This window comes from Leptodactylus fuscus, chromosome 11 (assembly GCF_031893055.1).
Source record: "Leptodactylus fuscus isolate aLepFus1 chromosome 11, aLepFus1.hap2, whole genome shotgun sequence".
Classification (NCBI taxonomy): Eukaryota; Metazoa; Chordata; class Amphibia; order Anura; family Leptodactylidae; genus Leptodactylus; species Leptodactylus fuscus.
In genome coordinates, this window is record NC_134275.1 from 2,655,072 (window position 1) to 2,679,926 (window position 24,855).

The following is a 24,855-nucleotide window of genomic DNA, read 5'->3' on the forward strand; positions in this document are numbered from 1 at the left end:
ACTAAGATCTTATTTTCTAATTTTTTTACTAATTTGTTTCCTGTATGAGGTTAAAGCCCCACGTTGCGGAAACGCAGCTTTGTTTGTTGCAGATTTTTTTGTGGTTTTTTGAGCCAAAGCCAAGAATGACTACAAATGGAATGGGAACTCTATAAAAAGAACTTATACTTCTACCTTATGCTCAATCCACTATTGGCTTTGGCTCAAAAAACTGCAACAAAAAAATCTGCGTTTCTGCAACGTGGATTCTCAGCCTTAGGCTAAGGCCTCATGTTGCGGAAACACAACTTTTTTTTGTTGCAGATTTTGTTGCATTTTTTTGACCCAAAGGTAAGAATGGCTTCTAAAGGAATGAGCAATATATACAAAGTTTTTATACTTCTCCCTTCTGTTCAATCCACTCCTGACTTTGGCTCAAAAAACCGCAACAAAAAAAGCTGCAATTCCGCAACGTGGGGCCTCAGCCTTATAGGGTAATCTGCTTAAGCACATATCACAAATCAGTTCCTTCTATGATAACAGAACAGTAACAAATGACATGGGCCTATTTCTATGTATTGTGACATCTATTTAGAATCTTAATAAAGTAACTGTTATGAAAATATTTTAATTAGATTACACTCCTGAGATTCTACCGCTACATGGGGTTTGTAATACCGCGCTGCGTTCAGTAGACACTAGTTAGTGGAGCTGTTACAAAATGTTGATAAGCTCATAAAGAAAAGGTAAACTGCATATAAATATATATAACAATTCTACAATTGCAGTGTTATTGTATATTTTTTTATAGGCAAGGAATTGTTTGCAGACTGTGTGAAAACACTTTTTGTGCAAAAAGAATGAAATTTCCGGGCAAGATTGTGAAAGTGTGGCCCTAAGGATGCTTAGCATTGGTTGCGTGTCATACTGTATCACAATGCTAATCTCTGCCAGCGTGTATTCAGTTCTTTGTAGACAAGGACTGAATGTGCTCAGCAAGCGGTTTATAGTCGCATGAAAACTCAATTGAAAGGTTAGCTAAAACCAGAGAGTCTAATATAACAAAAGCGAAACTTTTAATTCATTGTGTAATCAGCAGCAATGTTTCCCGCAGGTGGTTTTGACTTGTGCGAACTTTTCAGAATTCTATTCAAGCAAAACACAGATCAAATCCGTCCTTTTGAAGGCCTTGAATGCTTGTTTACCTAATAAAATTATTAATAGATTTTTTTTTCAGTGTTTTAAGCTCAACACATTTCACTTTGTACAATAGTACGTGGGTGGCTGTAGATGTTTTCAATGTGACCCGCACATAATGGATAAATAATACAGTCTCCGTCTGTTCTTTATCACTGTAATATCTACAAGACATACCATCCTCTATATAATTACCTCTCAAAGCTTCTGTCTATGACAAGAGCTCTATATATAAGTCTAGGAAAAGGGCTGTCTAGACTTTATTATTATTGACGATCTATTGTCAAGAAAGAGTGGAGGTTGGTGGGGGTCCAACAGCGGAGCACCTCATTTATTAGCTGTGGTGCCCATGGCAGTGACCCCTTCACTGTTTCCACTGCAGACCATTTGATACATAATAGCTTTGCATTGTAATTACAACCTCTTTCCCTTCATTTCTATGGGATGAGTCTGTAATTACATTGCTTGACGACTATGAAACACTTGGCATACAATGTAAACAGTGAAGAGTTCACGGCACTCATATAAGCACCGTGATCATTGGGGTCCCAGACTTCAGACTCCCACTGGTATATGTCCTCATCATCAACATTAAAGATCTAGACAACCCCTTTATCATAAGTAACTTCATAATTTTAGCGATCACAGCTAAATGATACAGACTCAGAAGTCTAATGCCTCAGAATAGTATTTTGGCTGCTGTAAAACACAGGTTTTGTAGCAGTTTTTTATGCAATTTTTAATTTTTTTTATTTTTTTTTGCACCAAAGCTAAAAGTGGAGAACAACAGAGTAGAAAGGATAGCTTAGGAGAAGAAATTTCAACTTAGACAGAAGAAACATAGAACAAAGCGCTCGGGTCATGTGATAAACCTGTCTACATAGTTGTGACTTTAATGCCTGTTTGAAGCTGCCGTACTTGGGTTTAATCAGATTATCAAGGGTAGAGCATTCTAGAGCACCGATGCAGCTTGAGAAAAGTCTTGGAGATGGGACTGGGATATTCGGATAACAGAGGATATAAGTCTAAGGTCATTGGCAGAGCGGAGAGGCCGGTTAAAGTGGTAAACATTGACGAGAGAGGAGATATCAGGGGAAGCAATGCTATGGATGGAATTACGACTGAATGGGATAATTTTATATTGTATTCTGCGATGGGTAGGCAATCAGTGCAGTGACCCACACAAGGTAGATGTATCTGTGTATCAGTTTGACAGAAAGATGAATCTGCGGGCTGCATTCAGAACAGATAGTCGTGGGGAGAAGTCAGTAAGGTGAAGTCCAAAATAGAAAAGAATTGCAATAGTTAAGACAAGAGAGAATCAGAGGAACAATGAGGGTTCTGGATGTTTCCAGTGAGAAAAGATCAAATTCTGGAAATACTTTTGAGATGCAGGTTGCAACAGTGTTCAAGTGTCTGAATATGTGGGTTGAAGGTGAGATCTGAACCAGATACAACCCCACGACAGTGGGCATGCTGCCTCAGCATAAGCATAAGATTACAGACAGCAGTGGAGAGATCATAGTAGGTCAGTTAGTAGATGGAAGGAAGGTTCAATTTTAGAAGACATGATGTTAGAGACAGCAGAGAGACAGTCACTGGTGTTCTGTAGTAGAGCAGGGGTGATGTCACGGGATGAGGTATATCGTTGAGTGTCATCAACATAAAGATGGTCTTGAAAGCCAAATATGTTGATGGTTTTTCCAATAGGGCTGGCGTGGAGAGAGAAAAGGAGGGGGCCTAGGACCGAGCCCTGAGGAACTCCAACAGCAAGAGGAAGAGAAGAAGAACTGGCACCAGCAAATTATACACTAAATGAGCAGTCAGAAAGATAGGAAGGAAAACAAGAGAGAGTGGTGTCCTTCAGACCAGTAGGGTAGAGCATAGTAAGGAGGAGTTCATGGTTGACGTTGTTAAATAGTTTAACTGGCAAGAAATATACTGTAGATGATACAGACGTAGATTTTTGTATGGACCATTTCTGTAGACGGAAGAGCATGAAAAAAGCGAGCAAAGTGACCATGAAAAAAGCAAGATTATCAAGTAGGTGCCACAAATATGCCAAGGAGAAGGTTCCTCTCTCTAAGGGGTGATCCTAGAGATCTGCTGTCATGAAGATAGATTTATAATCTAACTTCCCACTATATAATCTTACTATTTCCCATTGGATAAAATTACAAAGTATCATTGAAATTTCAACATCACACGTAATCTCTAATTTCTTCCAAAGCTCTGTAATTCACTGCTCCCTGCAAGCATTTGTTCTCAGACTCCAGTCATTGAAAACTTTTGAATTATTTTTTCATTCCCGATCCATTTTTCACATTCACAAATGAACGCACACAGAAAGAAATATGTTCTGTACGCAGTAATAAACTTTTAAAATAAATGAGTTATTATTGAATACTCCGTTTTCTCATTTTGTACCACTACAACCTATTGAATATTGTTTCTTGGGAAGCTAATAAGATATATATCTCTCTCAAAGTCTCTGCCAATATCATTCCACGCATCACTGAGAAATAGAGTCACTGAAAATGATGGCATTTCACTCAAGTACATTTCATGGGCCCGGTTACGTATAGAATTTATAATAATAGCAACCATCACATTAGAAAGGCAGTAGTAATATCAATAATAATGGACAGCGTGTTGGCTCCTTGGTTAGCACTGATACCTTGCAGAACTGAAGCCCTGGGGTCGAGTTTGCATGCTCTCCCCATGTTTGTGCGGGTTTTTTTCCCAAAGACATACTGATTATGATTTAATTTGGAAGGTCCCAGAGTCTGGAGGAAGAGTGGAGGGGCCGCTGTACACGATCCAAACTGCTTGAGGTCTGGTATGAAGTTTCCACCATCAGTGATGCTTTGGAGAGCCATGTCATCTGCTGGTGTAGGGCCACTGTGTTTTATCAAGACCCAAGTCAGTGCAGTCGTCTACTAGGAGATTCTCCAGCACTTCAGGCTTCCCTCTGCCCATAAGCTTTTTGGAGATGGAAATTTCATTTTCCAACAGGACTTGGCCCCTGTCCACACTGCAAAAAATACCAAGACCTGGTTTAATAACCACAATATCAATGTGTTTGATTGGCCAGCAAACTCACATGACCTTAACCCTATAGAGAATCTATGGGGTATTGTCAAGAGGAAGATGAGAGACCCCAGACCCAACAATGCAGACGAGCTGAAGGCTGCTATCATACAACCTGGGCTTCCATAACACGAGCTCTGCAGGGCCACAGGATGATCCCTCCAGGCCACATTGAGGCCGTCATTCCTGCAAAAGGAGCCCTGAGCAAGTATTGAGGGCATTTACTGGATAGATAGATAGATAGATAGATAGATAGATAGATAGGAGATAGATAGATAGATAGATAGATAGATAGATAGATAGATAGGAGATAGATAGATAGATAAATAAATAGGAGATAGATAGATAGATAGATAGATAGATAGATAGATAGATAGATAGGAGATGATAGATAGATAGATAGATAGATAGATAGATAGATAGATAGATAGATAGATAGAGAGGAGATAGATAGATAGATAGATAGATAGATAGATAGATAGGAGATAGATAGATAGATAGATAGATAGGAGATAGATAGATAGATAGATAGATAGATAGATAGATAGATAGGAGATAGATAGATAGATAGATAGATAGGAGATAGATAGATAGATAGATAGGAGATAGATAGATAGATAGATAGATAGATAGATAGATAGATAGATAGGAGATAGATAGATAGATAGATAGATAGATAGGAGGTAGATAGATAGATAGATAGATAGATAGATAGATAGATAGGAGATAGATAGATAGATAGATAGATAGATAGATAGATAGATAGATAGGAGATAGATAGATAGATAGATAGATAGATAGGAGATAGATAGATAGATAGATAGATAGATAGATAGATAGATGATAGATAGGAGATAGATAGATAAATAGATAGATAGATAGATAGATAGATAGATAAATAGATAGATAGATAGGAGATAGATAGATAGATAGATAGATAGATAATAGATAGATAGATAGATAGATAGATAGATAGATAGGAGATAGATAGATAGATAGATAGATAGGAGATAGATAGATAGATAGATAGATAGATAGATAGATAGATAGGAGATAGATAGATAGATAGGAGATAGATAGATAGATAGATAGATAGATAGATAGGAGATAGATAGATAGATAGATAGATAGATAGATAGATAGATAGGAGATAGATAGATAGATAGATAGATAGATAGATAGATAGATAGATAGATAGAACAGTGTGAATAATTATCTGTTGTACTTCCCCATCTAATGTGGTGAATGAGCGGCTCAGCCACACAACCTGCTCCAATTCCAGCAGCACATGAAAGAATTTCCTGTATTTCCATTTTTAATGCCGCTTTTCTCTATTAGGAGCTGAGCATTGGCAAGGTGAAAAGTCATTCCTAAGCAGATATGTTCACCTCTAAATGTTATGAAGGAGAGAAGCACTCATGGCTAATTTACTGAGTGATGACTACTGACACTATGATAAATGATGGTAGAAGAGGCCGCTGGCATGTGAAATGCAGAATCTGAGTTATGTCAATGAAGTCTACCAGCACTGCAGAACATTATTCCAACTGTAAAATATAAGTTTTATTGGAATAGCGTTGGCTCCTGTTCTGACTTGGTGCATTAATGTGTTTACTGACTTGCTTATATTCTGCTACAGTGTAAGGAATATAAGTCTACACGTGAAGCACAGTGGATAGGAATCATCTATTCACCCAATAACATTAAGAGTCCGCTAAAACCGTGTGGATCATGCTCAGAGGCTGTCTGAGGGGTCTGATAGGTTCAGGAGACTGGGACAAGTGATGTGTGTAATAGAACGTATTAGATTGGTTTTGTGTGCAAATAAAAGTGAAGTAAGAAATCTATATCATCACATTGTGCTCATAGGATGTATCTCCATAGATAGATGTATCTCCATTCCAAACAGGTATGCACGTTATCTACGCTTTCAGGGTCATTTGGGACATATCTAAGGGTATAGGAAGAGGTTAAGAAAAAATGGTATGCAAAATGTGTTCATTGTGTCCTGCCTGTTTATATAACAAGCCCCCAAAATATGTAATTTGTATCAGAAATAGTACACAACATTGTATCAGAAATAGTACACAACATTCCATCTTGCATATCGAAAAAACGAATGTATGCCACACATCAGACCCTCAGTAAATACGGACCATACACAAAGGCATCTGTCACTGTATATTCTCCAAATGGACTGACCACTACTTTGCTCAGGTAGGTGGTGAGCTGAGTGGTTGGAGTTGAAGCTGGCGGCCACTTTCCACTCTTCAAGTCTTGGATAGTCGGCATGCTGCTCACCAGACAGGACAGTTGCCAAGTCTGATACACAAATATTATTGTGCATGTGTAATATTAACTATAATAGAGACGGTTTCCTTCCTATTAAATTACCATTGTCTTGAACAGGCAAAGATTGGACTCTGGAGGTCTTTGAGTCCCACCCCTGTATCTATGTACAGATAATGATGTTAAAGGCATTTTCTGTCTCCAAATGGATTTGTCCACAGTAGTAATCTGTGGAGGGGTCTCATACCTAGACCCCACACAGAACAGCTATTCCAGCTGCTTTCAGGTGTCAGAAGCTGGTGCAGTGGATGGGATGCATGTGTAGGCTGCTGCTATTCAAGTAGGAGAAGTGAGTCTGCAACTCCCCAGAACCACCGCTATGCCGTGGACCAGACTATAGCACTGTTCCTATTGCTTGAATATGTCTGCATGCACCCCCTGCCTATTGCACCAGCTTCCAGCACCTCGAGGCTGCCAATACAATGGATCTGTGTGGGGTCAGGTGTTGCACCACCACAGATCACATACTGATGACCTATCCTGTGGGCAGGTCAGCAATATGAAAATTCCATTTGGGGCCAGAAAACCAGCAACTATAATATGTTTGGGAATTTCAATAAAGCAGTGAGTATGGTAGTATATCATATTTTAATGAAGGCTCTCTGTCAGTTACTGCATCATCATAGTACTTCAGTCTAACTGCTGACTCTCTGGGGTCTCACTGTACACTGACCATCAAAGCTCAAACCCCTCTGTAGTCACCTCCACCCCTCTATGGCTACCTCCCCCTCTGTGGTCACCTCCACCCCTCTATGGCTACCTCCCCCTCTGTGGTCACCTCCACCCCTCTATGGCGACCTCCCCCTCTGTGGTCACCTCCACCCCTCTATGGCTACCTCCCCCTCTGTGGTCACCTCCACCCCTCTATGGCTACCTCCCCCTCTGTGGTCACCTCCACCCCTCTATGGCTACCTCCCCCTCTGTGGTCACCTCCACCCCTCTATGGCTACCTCCCCCTCTGTGGTCACCTCCACCCCTCTATGGCTACCTCCCCCTCTGTGGTCACCTCCACCCCTCTATGGCTACCTCCCCCTCTGTGGTCACCTCCACCCCTCTATGGCTACCTCCCCCTCTGTGGTCACCTCCACCCCTCTTTGGCTACCTCCCCCTCTGTGGTCACCTACACCCCTCTATGGCTACCTCCCCCTCTGTGGTCACCTCCACCCCTCTTTGGCTACCTCCCCCTCTGTGGTCACCTCCACCCCTCTATGGCTACCTCCTCCTCTGTGGTCACCTCCACCCCTCTATGGCTACCTCCCCCCTCTGTGGTAACCTCCACATCTCTGTTGCCACCTCCACCCTCTGTGGCCACTTCCTCCCCTTTGTTTCCACCTCCACCCCTTTATGGCTACCTCTCCCTCTGTGGTCACCTCCACCCCTCTATGGCTACCTCCCCCTCTGTGGTCACCTCCATCCCTCTATGGCTACCTCCCCCTCTGTGGTCACCTCCACACATCTATGGCTACCTCCCCCTCTGTGGTCACCTCCACCCCTCTGTGGTCACCTCCACCCCTCTATGGATACCTCCCCTTCTGCGGTCACCTCCACACATCTATGGCTACCTCCCCCTCTGTGGTCACCTCCACCCCTCTATGGCTACCTCCCCCTCTGTGGTCACCTCCACCCCTCTATGGATACCTCCCCCTCTGCGGTCACCTCCACCCCTCTATGGCTACCTCCCCCTCTGTGGTCACCTCCACCCCTCTATGGATACCTCCCCCTCTGCGGTCACCTCCACCCCTCTATGGCTACCTCCCCCTCTGTGGTAATCTCCACACCTCTATCGCCACCTCCACCCTCTGTGGCTACTTCCTCCCCTTTGTTGCCACCTTCACCCCTCTGTGGCCACCTCCACATCTGTACCTAATACCAGAGACTCCACTACTTGGGGATACTGTCTGCTTGGGTAGTCACTGAATCTCAAACAAAAATTGTAGGCAAAATTCATTTCAATTGGTTGTGAGACCCAATGAGACTGCTATACCTGCATAGATCACAGTGTAATTGACATCAATGCAGTTTGAGACACCTGGTTTTCTATAATGGATCTCAATACAATTGCCTTTAATTCATTGTGAGACAAACTGGCCTGCTATAAAAGTGTGTCTCATGCTGTCATGGAAGTCAATTCATTGTGACACATGCTGGGCCTGATCTAGCAGCATGGATAACACTGTCATTGATATCAATGCAGTGTGAGAGCCTGCTATAGTATCATAGTATAAGATCACAATGTCATTAACATGAATGTAGTGGGCGACACATGTCTAGATGTAGAAGAACATCCATTCCTGATCACAATGAGCCATCACAAGACAGAATAAAGTTATATAACATTTGATGCTACATTTGTTGCTACATTCAGTCATTGCAACAAAGTATTAAAAATGGTTTATTTGCTTAGTGCACTCCATTAAGCTCATGTAAGGAAATTCTTATTAGATTACAGACAATAAAGAAAAGTTTCTTTCATGTTTAAAAGAAAAAAAACTTGAAATTTAAGAATCTTTCATAAGTCTCATTTGTTTAAGCTTAATCTGAGTGACACAGAGAAAAAATTGGGACATGATTAAACCTGACAAAACCCGGCTCTTCAGCAAAATCTTAGAAAAGTTCTCTAGACGTGATATTTCATTCCAATGTTCCCAACCTCACAATCCGGTAAGTTGATGTTCCCAGAAATCATTGAGGTACATAATTGAATGTGGTATTTGCAGCAGCATGAGCACAACCATTGTTTTATTTTGTTTAGAAAACCAAACACCCGGTGCCATTTACACTTCCTAATGGCTCTTTCACATAGGTTTAAGCCAAGTCAAACAGGCTGACAGATTGGTATTTCTGAGGTGACCTACTTCAAATAGTAGAATTTCATTACCTTCTTCACCTATTAGATTTTTGGCTTGCTTTATGTGTGTGCTCTTTAGGTTTTTAATGCCACTTTTCAGAAGTATGTTGTTAAAGTCAACTTTCTGTACAATATGACTTGTGTATCGATTTTCACAGGCTTGAGAAATGAAAACATTTGTTATATATTTTAAAGGCCGGCCGCTCTCCTTAAACATCTAAACTGTCATGATGTCGTAAGTTTTGATCAGTGGGGTCTTGGGTGCCATTGCTGGAATAGGGAAGGACGTGGTCAGGAGTATTGTCAATGGTTTTGCCTTAATTGAAATGAAACACACAAACGTCAATCTCTGGGGGATTGTTCATTGTGGGTGGGAATGTTTTCAACCACATGTGAAATCTGGCCTTAGGGTGTGCTATCTAGTTACCATTGAGGTGCTTGTAAAATCCCATAAACCACATTATCTGCAATGGCTAAGCTATTCAGCCCTGACTCTACAATCACAAAAGCTGGGATCGGCAACAAAATAACCAGTCTATTGAAGAAAGTGATGGATATACAACGATTGAACAAAATAATGCAAATACGCTTATATTTATAGAGTCAATTCTGACACACTTGACATCCCTCAGAATGGCCCTATTTCTCAAACGTGTCGCTTATACTGTATCACTATTGATAAATGCTATTACTTGTGTTGTTCTAAAAATCAATTTGTTTTAGGGCATGATATGTCAGCTTTTATAAAGTTCCAGAGAAATCTGATTATTGATAGGCGCAGCTGTGACCTGAGTTCCTGAATTCATGGACATGTTGAGGTCTACTGGTTTCATAATTACATCTGTATATCAGGTCATTGGCAAAACAACTGCAGAAAGAAGCAGCTTTGGTCAAAAGTCAAAGCTGGACATGAAGGCCAAAAGAGCACGTCATCAGATTCTAGCCAAAAAAAACTCTACAAAACTATGGCCTTACAAAGATGATACGACTGTGCTGCAATAGCAAAACGAATTTTCCAAAAATTTGCAATGATGGTGTATCCCATGTGACCACTGATGCCCAATCACATGCTTTGGTGGACTATGAGGGCCACTGATGTAATTTAGGAGGTCGGAAGAGGCTTGAAGAGAACAGGGACAGAGCTCAAGAGATGTGTTTCTATGTTTGCTATGTTTAAACATCTCCCCTGGGATTTCCTTTATTACACCCTAGGGACTGGGAGGAGTCTATAATAATAATAGTAGTTCCGGGTTCAGGCCAAAATTTTTCAGACCAAAATTAAACTACCAGATAAGTATTCCTATGATAAATTTATCACGGCAATATTTATCTGGTAGTTTAATTCTGGTCTGAAAAATTTTGGCCTGAACCCGGAACTACTATTATATTTGAACAACCTTAAACAAAACCAAAGTCAAACTTTGACTTTTGGCCACATTTACTTCTGTCTGCAGAAGTTTGGTTGAGTTGTCATCATGGAAACAGTAAATCTCTATGCACTTATCCGTTCAGTAACTTTGGTCACAAATTCGGCTAGCAATAATTCCCTCTTTGGAAATCCGTCAGATTTGATATATCACGCATCTAAAACAATGAGTAGACTTTGAGATTAGCACAAGTAATATATTTTGCCAATAGAAATATAATCTATGTGACTGAGAAAAAGGTTAAAATTAAACTACCAGATAAATATTCCCGTGATAAATCTTGCAATGTTTGAACAACCCTAAACTAAACCAAAGACAAACTTTGACTTTTGGCCACAATTGCTTCTGTCTGCAGAGGTTTGGTTGGTCCTTGCGTACTGAGATGTGACCACAGGCACAGTAGAGACTCAATACACTTATCAATTCAGCAACTTTGGTCACAAATTCCTCTACCAATAACTTCCTTTTTGGAAATCCGTCAGATTTGACATATCACACACCTAATACAAATGAATAGGCTTTGAGATTAGCACAAGTGATATATTATACCAATAGCTACGTGACTCATAAAAAGACGAGGTTGCCGGTGGTGGCAGGTATGTCAGGAAGAGTTCAATCTCTGTATGTCGCCCTATAATAATCTACTTCTCTATTGATCCTTTCGACATAGAGATTTTTGCTATACTTCTATTCATTTCAAGGATTTTTTCCTCTCTCCATTTAACATGAATAAAGGATGCTTAATAAAATGAGAGAAACATGACTAGTAAGTGTTACAGTTCAGGGTAAGCACCTTCTAGCAATAGGTTAAATGTATGTAGAGTACAGTTTGTGACCTTCACAGACCTTGATAAAGTCTCTTGATGATAACCGAATGTTCTGCTCTATTGTGCTCAACAATAATGAGCACTACCTTAAAAGAACACATATTGATTTAACTCCCCGTTGCCAGGCCTTTTCATATACTTCACAGTGCAACAATGGAGCCAATCATTCTATAACTCTTCTCCACATGATCACTAACAGATAGGCTGAGATGCAGGGAAAGTAAAATGCAACGTCCTAGGTAATTGCCCTGAAGTTCATGTATATGTTAAACACAATGATATGATATGCAGGAATTACACCTATTAGACCTGAATGCATGCGGTTGCATTTGGATTTGCTAAGATGGGATGTAAAATGATGTGCAATTTGCAACTGTACGACTGTAATACAAGGAGCACGCTAGATCAATGAATCTTCCAGGCTGCAAAATGATGCTATGCAGCAAATGAAACCATGTAACACCACAGTATAAAATATGAGAGAGATACAAGGAACCCACACGTATCAAAGAAATCCACATCACAGATGAGCAACTACATCGTGATCAATGGCAGATGGAGCGGGGCTAGTTTGCCATTTTTTTTATGACTTTATGACTGTACTGTATCAAGGTATCACGAAAAGCAACTTCAAAAACATTGGGCAAAGAACTGACACATTCATGCTCGGTGTCACACGAATCATGCGGAGAGAACTTCAAGAACTACTTTCCTCTCCGCGTGATTCGTGCGGACACCGTGTGGAAAACACACGGACCCCATTATAGTCTATAGACATTGCTCACCGCTTTTTAATGCATTCAGTATTCCATTCCCCAAGTGGACTCCCCAAACAGAATACCGAACGCAGACGTGAATAAGGCCTAAGCTGTAAAAACAAAATGGCAGTGTTGCATTTTTTTTTTCAATTCCACCTCATTTGTTTCTTCACTTTTCAGTCCATTGTTCAGAATAGTAAATGGCACCTTTTTGAAGTACAATGTGTCATACAAAAAATCAATCGCTCATATGACTATCCCTTGGTTCACATCTGCATTTGATAATCCGTTCTGCATGGGGACCTCCCCGAACGGACTACCAAATGCATTTGCAGTGCAGCACATGGACCCCATAGACTATAATGGGGTCCGTGTGCTTGCCGCAAGATCTCCACACAAGTCATGCAGACAGTAAAATAGATTGTGAAGTACTTTCCTGTCCGCATGTTCCCTGCGGAGATCTTGCAACAAGCACACGGACCCCATTATAGTCTATGGGGTCCGTGTGCTTTCACTGCACACGCTTGCAAATGTGTTCGTTAGTCCATTTGGGGGGTCCTCATGCGGACTCCCCCAAACGGATTAACGACGCAGATGTGAGCGAGGCCTATGTAGACCCAAGCTGTGGTCAGATGAAATTGGTTCAGTGGTTTGCAACAAGAATCAGTTTTTACTAGGGCTCGTAATATTTCCACCCGATTCTGCAATACGGCGTGTACACTCTGACACAGTAAATATAGTACAACTTACTCAAATTCTGAAATGTAAATGTGCACGTCACATCGGATACGCTCTTCAAATATGTAATTTCCAATGCAAATAATGTCAAAGCAATTTCCATCTTCATCAGAACATTATCAGGAGGTCAAGCTACAAAATGGGTTAACACCGCCACAATAAATATTTGAAGAGCGTCTCCAAATGTTGCATGTTTTAATTAACGGAAATGCATTTACAAGGCAACGGGTCACAGCAGATCAAATCCAAAATGGGGATGTGCGGAGTCAGGCTGTTTAATTTCTGCAGAAAATAGGTTATAAAAATTCCCTCTATAAGTCATTAATCCGGCAGTCAGATTTAATGATTCCAGATGTTACAGACGCAATTATTTACCCCCATGGAATGCATAGATTTTATATTGATCTGTGTGAAGTGCAGTCGTATAAGGCGCCTTATGCTATATATAAATCTGCATATACTGAACCCCTGCCTATAGAATATAACACATGTGATCAATAGTAGAAATACTTTACATAATAGTACACAATAGTACATAAAATAAGATACTTCTAGGTAGTGCATTGAAAACCTGGATGGATAAATGGATGGGGGAAAAATCCTGACCAGGCATTGGGACACAGATATGGTGATGGCAATTTTTGCCTATGCTCATTTCATTTCTCCTTTAGCATATCCTAAAGTAAGCCCAGCTTTTTCTATTTTATTGAGTTTCTTTTCCTATTTCAGCGATTGTCTTTAGTTAACAGTAAAACTGATCCATTACTGATAGACAATAATGCTAATTACTACTCATTCAATTTGATACCTTTATACATAAAACAGGCTGGAAGGGGTTAAAATTTACAGGGATACATTGATTCATGTCTTCTTAAAGTCAGGACACCTTCTAGTTCTTATACTATATGACGTTATACCAATCAAGTTGTTGCAAGAGAAATTCATAGTTGCAGCTTCTTGATATTCTGCACTCGATCCATAAAACATTGTTTCTTTTGCAGTCTATGTATGAGTTATTTACTGAAGCTCAGTATGCTTTCTGCTTCATCATATCGGCCACAGGCAGATCCACTTACTTGGCAACTTAGCTCAATTTCCACGACAAGCTGCCTGCGGAATGCGCCATACTTTATACAAAGAAGGCAAGAAAACTGGCTTTCTGCCTGGTGAGTATATGTCCACATTCAAACAGACTCTCAGACAGTGTTGCCGGTTGTGTACTGGATACAATTCTAAATCAAATTTTAAATCATCCCTTTGCAAATTGCAAATAATCACAAGTTTAATGCCAACAGCCTTGTGCCTTCTACAAATAGCTATTTGACTAAATCGGCATGAATAAATAAACTAAAAAAAGAATTGCGTCCAACCACAAGTCCGAGGACTGAATGGTAGGATTGGATTTAACCCTAACAAGATGAAGGATGTTTCATAACAGTGGTTCCAACACTTTGTCAGGCATGAACCCCTTCTGGCTCTGCACCATACCATTACATTGTGTTGAATGCAAAGTTAACTCTCAGCAGTTCTGTCTGCTAGTCTTTTCCTATGGTCTTCTAGGGACTTCTCTCCCAACCCTGGCCCAGTTTTTTTCAATGCATTCATGTCTCCAACCACACATGGAGGTCCCATTAATCTAATGAATACTTACCATATCCCCCCTCCTTACTATATTTCTCCCATTCTTCTAGGCCAGACAATAGACAGGTTAGGGAGAGGTACACATACCTAAATTTCTGCAGTACACTTTTCAAGTCATTCCCTAATACCCTCACACCTTTCCCTCATTTGAGGACATCAGACTCTTTTGTCCACTCTTCCAACGCCTATTGCACTGTCCCCCTAGCTCATCATACCAATTCCTAGACCATTTTGCTTCTTGGCTTACCCTTTTACTATCCAGTGAAAACCCTTACCAATACTTTTGGCCTCATGGAGTGGGTGGATGGGTGGATGGGTGGGTGGTTTGGGGTACAATAGTCCTTGGGGTCTCATCATTCTCCTCGTTTGGTGGTATGTGGACAATAGACATGTGGGTATGGGCAGACGTAGGGTGGTTGGGTGATTGGGGTTTAATAGTCCTTGGGGTCTCATCTTCCCCTCATTTGATGGGAGGTGGACACATATTGGGCAGAGTGGCCTCTTCTCTCAGTAGGATGTAGAGTTTCCTCTTCTTGTCTGCAGATGTGAACATTGTTACCCTTTTGCTCGCTAGTGTATGTATTTCTAAAGTGGCACACCATAAGGTTTGGTCCATGTACCTTGTCTGCATATGTGAAGTCTGGGATGTGGGCAGAGAGTCTATGGAAGTAGATGGCCATTCACTGCTCACTCTATACAGTCCCTATTGAACAAACCATCAGCAGATTTGGTACCATCTTTATGCCAGTGATATCCAGCTATATACCTCCTCCTGTTACATCACCCCTGCATTACTATAGAATACCAGTAACCGTCTCTCTGCTGTCTACAACAATATGTCTTACCTCTGAGTCTGAATGTACAGTAGCAAGTAAAAACCAGCAGAGGGGTTAAGTGAATGGGTTGATGCTGACAATATATAAATATATAAACCAACTTGTTCTGGCACTTCCTCTAATGTGTAAAGTGTGCAGAAGCCTAATTGATAAGTATTGATTGACTATGGCTGTCTCCTGTCTAATCTAGTTTTTTCTTTCTTTCTTCGCTGGATTGCTGCCATGTTTTGCACATCACGCTATGTATGCTGTTAATGTACATTGCCTGTTACTAGCAAATGTGACAGACAGGATAGAGTTCTTAGCTAACTCGTGTGATTTCTAAATTAACAGTGAAGAAAAATGTAGCGTGGATGATGATTAATGAATTGCTACCACTTATTAGAAACAGTATGGGATTGGTATAGAACAATTACAATAGTCACAACAATGTTTCTTTTTAACTGAAACAACTCTCCCTCCAATCCAACAACCCCCCCCCCCCATCTCAACAGAGTCTTAGGGGGAGGTTATTTCTTAGACTTCTCCTCCAATAGGTTGTTTTTATTTACATCATGTGACTAGAAGCATCCCAACCTCGATTCTTACACTGGGGTTATACTCATTCTTTGATGATCCACAGTCTCCATCATATGATGTAGTCCAAATCTCATGTGAAGTTTCATGAGATTTCGATCCAATCCCACGTAGTATACTGTATAATAAACTCGAGTCAATGCATTCGAGCTTTGAGCATTACATGACCATGGACTTGAGTTTTCTGATGATGCACAAACTTTGCCTCCCTTTGGGTAGCAGAAAAAAATTCACCATTTTAACTTTATGATCAGTCTAAAAGCAGAGAAATCCAATCAGCTGCCCATGTTTGCCAGCATACGCACAATCCCAGAGGCCTGTCATGATTGTGATTATTGTTAATTCCACCTACAACATTCATAGCGAAGTCCTCCTCTTCCTCCTCCTCTTCCTCTTCCTCTTCCTACTACTTTTCTTGAAGTCCAAGACCACCACTATCCAGATCCAGTTTCTCATTCTCTTATGGTACAGAAAGTTGTTTGTGTAGATACCCAACAGTCTCAGGTTGGAGAGCAAGGTATGGAACCCTTTGTTCTTCTTCCATTCCTTGTTTTCTTAAATAAAAATAAGAAAGGGATGACATCACTGATGCGCCAGTTGTCCTTACTGACAAATTTGGTGGTTTCCTCATAGGGCCATCGGAGGTAACCCACTTCCGTCATAAGCCTCCAATGGTAGATTACAAAATAATACAATGTCTCTCTGATCTGGTGTATGCCGCAGTCATTCACTGCCTTATCACACAGACACTCTAGCATGTGCAACATGGAATTCCAGCGAACTGAGATATCTCGGATGAGATGGTACAAGGGCAGTTTTGTTGCAGCAAGTCCAGAAGGGAGTTCTTGGCCACATAAGAATGGCTGAAATGACACTTTTCTGGCCATAAACATCTCCTTTAAATACTGAAATGCTAAAGGGTAACAATGTTTTGAACCTGTTACTTTCAGGCTTCATATCTCACCATCCACTCCGGCTTCCAATGTGAGCCTACCATAATTTTATAGACAATCATCTTGGTTAACTCATACATATATTTGACTTGAAACTATTTAGCATATGATTAGTTCTGCAGATTCTTGTCATGTGACTACATTGTTACTGTTTTGTTTCTGGTGGTGGAAAAAAAAATTTCTTCTTGTATACTACTAATTGCAACCTGTTCACACATTCCCTAATAGCTCAGGGTGTTAACATTGTTACCCTTTTGCTCGCTAGGTTTGGTCCATGTACCTTGGGGCATTACTGGGCACCAGGGTCAGTAAAGTCAGCATTGATGGAGCAAAGAGCCCTCAGAAAATGAATTGTTACACTGGCAGAGGTGGACGTCTTGCAGCAAAAAAGCGGCGGTGGCAACGCATCAGAATTTTTCCCGCAGTGTTTCCTGCAGACTTTCTGCTTCAAATATACCTATAGGGAAACCGCCTGCATTGCCATAGGTGTAATTGATGCGCTGTGATTTTCAAAACTGCAATGGTGTCCACTGGACGTGTTTGTCCACAAAGTGGGGATGGAATTCGCTAGATTCTCTAAACTCTATTGTTTTAGTGGGAAAGGGCATATGGCTGTTGTCTGTTCATGGTGAGTCCCCCTTTATTGTGTAGGGGTCACTGATATTTTTGTTTTGTGAGAACTGAAGCAAAGAATAACAGTTCATTTGAGTCCCTTAATATAATAGGTACATTTGGTACTGAATACAGAATCATGTGACACATCCTTCCTACACCTTTTATAGGCAGTATACATTGTTTCTGAAATTAGTTTTTTTTTTTAGTTACATAAATGGGTAGAAAAACAAAAGACACCTGGATTAACAGATGTTTCAGAACTGAAGATCTTTGAATAACACAGAGATAACATTGTATACTTGGAAACATATATAGCATTTTGACAATATAAATATAACCAACAGCTGGTGTCATGGTGTGGGGATGCTTTGCTGTCTCAGAACCTGGAAAACATGCCACGATCAACAAAAGCATTAGCGATGCCCAAACAAATCTGGTTGGCAGAAAGACGAAGATTTACAACGCTAAAGCAAATCTACTGAATGGCATAAAGGGAACCTGCGCCCGTGAAAGTGCTCTCTGATCTATCAGTGCCAATTTATAGAATACCAGAAGCCAAGCACATTCATAGCAAATAGTTATAGTCCTAAGGTATTTATCTAAACCTCTGCTCCTCATTCCTAGGAGTCAGGTGGTACGTTCCATTCAATGATTGACAGTCAGTGGCGTCAGCGAAGATCAGGCGATGTCACTACCTGGGACATCAGGGGTCTCTTCCTGAGGCTTGCTGAGGCCGCTTGCTGAGTCACGTGACTGCTGAGGCCAATCTGCAGCTTTAGGGGAAGGATCCATCATGTCACAGACTGTGAGCATTTTCACTTTGAGAAGACAGAAGGACCGTTCTGCGCTGGGAGGACATCGGGGCACCAGGGACAGGTAAGTATGTTTTTTTTTATTTTTTTTCACCTCGGTACACAAGGTACTGTCATTGCTTTAGATTTCGGCCCACACAGGTTTGCTGGCTTTGTGACTCTGCCCTGTAATTTTGTCCCTGCTAAGCTCCTCTTTCTGCTATTATTATATTCTGACTTCTGACCTCTGACCTTTAGCTTTCCTATTACTATTCTCTCGGATTTCAATTTTGTACTGCTTTGTCTCTCTGGGCTTGACAATTGCTTGCTGACTTTGCTTCTGCGTTGTTTTGTCCTGTCTTGTTCTGTGTACACTTATTTCAGAGAAGGGATCACCTCCCAGTTGTTTCTGTCATTAGGACAATTGTGGCAATTAGGTAGGGACAGGGCCTGGGTCACGTTTAGGACTCACTGTCTGTCTTCCCTTCTTCCATATGTTCCAGCAGCAGCACTGGGGAATTGCACAACTAGCAATTCCCTTACAACTAAAGCCCTATATTGTGGAAATATAGCAGAAAAAAATGCAGCATTTATGTAACACAGCATGTCAATCTTAGCTACAGAAATGCAAGAATCTCTTACACATTTCAGAAAAATACGCACAGTGGAAATGCTGCGACTTCCAAAATGCAACGGTTTTGGAAGTCACAGCATCTCAATTATACCCACAGAATAGCTATAGGTATATATAGGTATAAAGGGAGCAGAAAGTGCTGTGTTCTGTGCCACAGTATATTCAATGTGTTGTAGCAAGTAAAACTTTGCTACATTTGCACATTTGTTGGGGGATCATCAGTAGGGTCACAGTATCGCCTGAAAGACGTATGGGTTTGGTAAATTGTTGGTTTGTGTGGGTGAAGAAATAGTCAATTCTTAGTTCTGTTTATCTCAGCACATGGATGAATTATATCCCATTCACATCTTATCGAGGATTTATTTCTTTTCATTAAAGCAATTCCTTGCATACACATTACACTTTATTTTTGGCTCTATTAAGCAATATCTGCTTTATTGCCATCAGCAGTGAGATCTGCAATGCTTTCTCATTTCCTGAAACATTTCATTTCCCAAATCGGTCCAGGTCTTACATATACTGTAGTTGACAGGGTGAGCATCTCGGAGGATTTCTCTTCTCAAATCATCACACAACTTTTCACCTTGTTATGAGAAAATCTGCGCTTTAAGCAGATGAAATAGATAAATTCAAGAAGACAAATATTCCTAGTGTTTCAGGCTAATCCCACTGCATGACTTTACAAAGCATCACAGACTTCACTCCTGAAGAGTGCGATGTGATAAGCCAAAGGCAAATAATTGAATTATTGTATGTGAGTTCTTACGGTTGGCCCAGGTAGTGCTTATGATAGAAAACAGATTGCAGTTAATTCAGATGAATATATATTAACAAGGGAAAAAAAATATATAAAAAAATTCAATGCTCAATTGTCCAATTTTACTCAGCTTCCCAAAGTGGTTATTTTCTGACAGTACATTTAAGTACGCTGGATTGACTTGCTGTCATTGTCAGAGCTATTATCAGAAAGTGCTGACAGAAGAAGGGATAGGGACATAGAGAATTTAAGTTGTAGGCAGCTTCAGGCTCCCAGTATAGCTATTTCTTTGTACTATATATTCTACTGTCATTGTTTCACTATTAAATGGAATGGAAATATTCTCTGTGCTCGCTGTAATCTGAGTTATTCATGCCTTCTTTTATGCAGACAATTATAGATACGCAAGTAATTCAGATAATTTGGGTTATTCAGATTATATTATTTCTACTTGACAGTGTTTAAGCTCGTATGTTGAAGTCTTGTCAGGTGCTCCCGATATGCTGTGGTCACTAAGACCATTGACAAGTTGTTTGGATTTTGTGGTCAAAATATCTAGTAATATTTCCTGTTATTAATTTGTTTGATTTGCAAGATGCAGCCAGACCCTGTTATGTAGCCTAAGAAAAAATGGGGTAATGAAATGTACAAGTGGTGAGTATTTATATATAATGCTGAGCAATCGGTCTTATTGAAAAGCAATAGGCAACGGGCCAGCACAGTGTACCTTACATTACCCTGTGACTTGCATTTATATAAACCTTATTTGTGCACACCTGTAATACTAGCAGCCTCCTCCCTTAGGCCCGATTCACATCTTCATTTGGGATTCCATTCCAGGAGACCACCTGGGGACCCCCGAACAGAAACCTATACTCATAAGAAAACAGTAACCTGGGAAAACACACAGACCCCATACACTATAATTGAGTCTGTGTGGTTTCTGTATGAAATATACGAAGAGAAAAGTGCTGCAAGCATGTTTCATGGGGACACCGAACGGAAACCACATGGACCCCATTGTAGTCTATGGGGTTCGCGGGTTTTCCCAGGTAACTGCTTTTTAATGTGTATAGGTTTTTGTTTGGGGGGGTCCCCAAGTGGACTCTCTGAATTGAATCCCAAATGTAAATAGGTTTTATATACCACTAGAAAGCCAACAGTGCACTGAATTCAACCAGCTTTCCCGTTATGTGCCCCTAGTGAAGAGTTATCAGTGCTGTTACCCTAGCTCTTCACTGTCAGAAGGGAGTTCCTGACAGTCTGTGAGGAATGCCCCTTCTGACATTAGAGTCCATAGGGCTGCAGTGAGAGGGGTAGTTCCTTAACACACACACACACACCGCTTTCTGACAGTACTCGGCCATAGACTAGTACTGGGGGTGCAGTATATAAAGCCGCAGGTGCCCAAGGACATGAAAGGTCCTCTTTAAGAATCTTATCCCCATTGGGATAGAGCTGTGATCTGGGAGTACAGTTTAGTTATAGGGAGTCTGAGACACCCCCTGTCTCACCATCAATTCAGGCTCCTCTTTCCACTCTTGGATTAATAACAGTAAGTAAGAAAGATCAACCACACATTAATATTCAGGTTTATTCTGAATGCGATTGATCAGTATATGTGTGCAACAAAGGCCTATTACTAGTTTTTGTAACGCTTATAACAATCATATATAATATATAGCTTATAACATTGTATCATTTTTTGTCTAGTGACACTTTTTTGTATAAAGGATACATTTTGTAAGTGCAATTCCATCATCACTTAAGGTTCAGGTTAAGGTTAAGGCACAGGGAAAGTCACGCAAACACTAACTGGTTAAAAGCAGGAGCAATTCTATTACTTTTCCAAACGTTTTACTGGAAAACAACAGTTTCATAGATCAGACCAGAAGTTGACAGACGCTATAAGCGCTCATTCTCTTCTCTAACACAAAAAAGCTCCAGCTTATAAAAGATTTCAGTCATTAGACTGCTTGCAGACCAGACTCTGACTACAGGTACTTGGCTGTTTCTCTGTAGCCTGACTCTATACAATGCCTTCTAACAACTTCCAGCTTGGAAATTGCCTATGGGTCTGAACTAGGGTTGAGCCAATCTTGACTTTTCAAGAGTGATTTTAAAATCCGATTTCCGATCATTTTTCATTCGAACCCGATCTCGATCCCAATTCCGATCCCAATGCAGGTCAGTGGGATTTTTTATTAATCGGAGATCAGATTTTAAAAGCAATTCTATTCACTATACAGCATGGAATCTAACAATCGAATGCTTTAATTGTTAGAATCCACGCTGTGTAGTGAATCACTAAGTAGCCAGAGGATTTTTTTTAATCCTCTGGCTACTTAGTCCCCCCTGATGTCAACTTACCTGCAGAGAAGGCTGCTCCAGTGCCCGGTGTTCTTCTTCGCCTCGCTGCCGCTCCACGCTGCTCTTCTCGCCTCGCTGCCCCCCTGCCTCCCAGATTAGGAGAGTGTGGGCGGGTACTGGGAGGGGAGATGTCACATCTCCCCGCCCTGGACCCACCCACACTCTCCTAAGCCACAAGCCCCGCCTTCCTAGCTCTTTAAACACTAACCAGGGAGGCGGCAGCAGTGAGGCGAAGAAGAAGGAGAACACTGGGCACCGGCGCAGCCATCTCTGGAGGCAAGTAGCTACTAGAGATGTTAGTTTAGTCTCCCAGTAGAATGAATGGAGGCAGCCGGCGCGCAGGGGTTAAGGCTGTGTGCCGGCTGCTTCCATTCATTCCTATGGAACCGCAGAGGAGCCTTCACACTGAGTATACACTCCACTGAGAATGAGCGGAGCGTATACTCAGTGTAAAGGCTAAGCAAAGCATTGTGGGAAATAGTAGCGATCTCGATCCCACCTAAAAAGATCATGTTCAGAATTCCGATCGCGATCGTGAAATTTTCTCGATCACCGATCGGAATCCAATCTTTTCCGAACACGATCGCTCAACCCTAGTCTGAACTGGTCTTTGTGTTAGTCTGGAGCCTAACATGCCTTCTGATCTCCTCTTTATGACTACCAGGTGATCCCTCTCAAAATATCTGGGTTCTCTATGACTCTGGGCCATACTGGTCCTAACTAATTTAGGTTTCAGTCCTGTTTTGACCAGGGGTCGCTCCGCTAACATTTCCATTGCGATATTGCAATGACTAACCTAATAAGAGTACTTGCAGTCGTCAGTATACATTGCCATATTTCTGTAGTTCTGACATCACAATGATGGTCAACTTTTTGCATTTCCTGCAGAAGTAAATTTATTTTTGATCAATTGATAGCTACTAAATTCTGAGCAAATGGATCCTTTTTTGAGTTTTTTTTTAACTAAAAGTTATATCTTTTGGCTCACCGATACCATAAATATCTCTTTGACCTACTTCTCGGCTTCACTGGAGTTCTGCACAGAGTCTTCTCTCAGATCATAACAAGAGATAGAAATGAAAGGTGTTCATGATATTTAGTTGTCTTAATGTTATTAAATGCAGTTTCAATTAAAATGATGAATATTTATGAGTTCAACAAAGAGAATCACTTTAATGAATTAGAAGAGTAAATGTTACCTATTATCTATTATTCTCCAAATACAGTAACTGTGAAAAATCCCAAAAATACTAAGACACTTTGTTCTTCTTAACTGTTCCTCTCCAGCTGTCTGTGAATTCCTGGTCAGCTCTCGCATAAGGTGAGATTTCTCTGCACCACTAGGCTCTTAAGAAGATTGTCTATGTATTCTTATATTGTCACACCATTCAGTGGTTTGGTTGAAAAAACTGGTTGTAAACGCAACATGCACCAATGAATACTCATCTTAAAGATGGCCCCCGCTGAGAACATTATGGCCTTCCGGAGGTATTCATTGGACCAAATAAGAAATAGGTTTACTTTATCTGTAGTTTAACGCATTATAACATAAGATTCAATGTGTTCGTGTGAAGTTATAACACATCCAGTATATACATCAGTGTAATTTTATCCGACTTTGAAAAACTGTGATTTTACCTGGGGTGGATTTGGATTGAACTGATATTGATAGTTCTAAATTTGACTACATAGCAACAAGTTCTATTTTAGTCTGGAATTTACTGTAGAAGTATTTGCAGTATTTGAAAAGCAGGGGAAAATGAAAAGATTGAAACTGGAAAAAAATAACTGCGCTGTTCTCTATATTTGCCATATTATGGACCAACAATCTAATGTGGCCCCGGGTGCCTTGGATGTTAGGATGCACACAGGATAAGGGCGTGGTGCAGGTCACAGTTCAATAACTGCAAAGACTACAAAATTTGCTGGAAATTTACTAGAATTTTGAGCCTTTTCACAGAAAGGTGTACACTCCTTAAAGGGATTTTCCCATTTTGCTTTCTCACCAGATTGCCTGCTCCTCCTTTTCTCACTTCTGCTGGTGGTTGGGCTTTGACTGTGTGATGGACAAGACACTATGAAGTACCTTAATAGCTAAAGACATTGCCTTTACCATGAGAGATTATCTATTATGACTACTAGGAATCTATAATAATGCAGATAAAATAATATGCACAGTAAATGTATATTACATTACACAGGTTTGCAGAGAAAAAGAGCTTATACATGCTGCCAGGATTGACAACAAATTTAAAATAAACTCAATGTTATCTTTATGTTTACATAGAGAGATAACAGATACTGTCCATGTCTTTATAAGTAAACTGCGATTAGCTGACTGCCTGGACAGAAGAACAGGAGGTCTGAAAGCAGACTTAATCCTGAGAACTTATTCCCCATCCCCTCCAGAGAGCATTGAGTCATGTTACTTGTCCTATAATGATAGATAAGGAGAGGTACAGGCTAGGT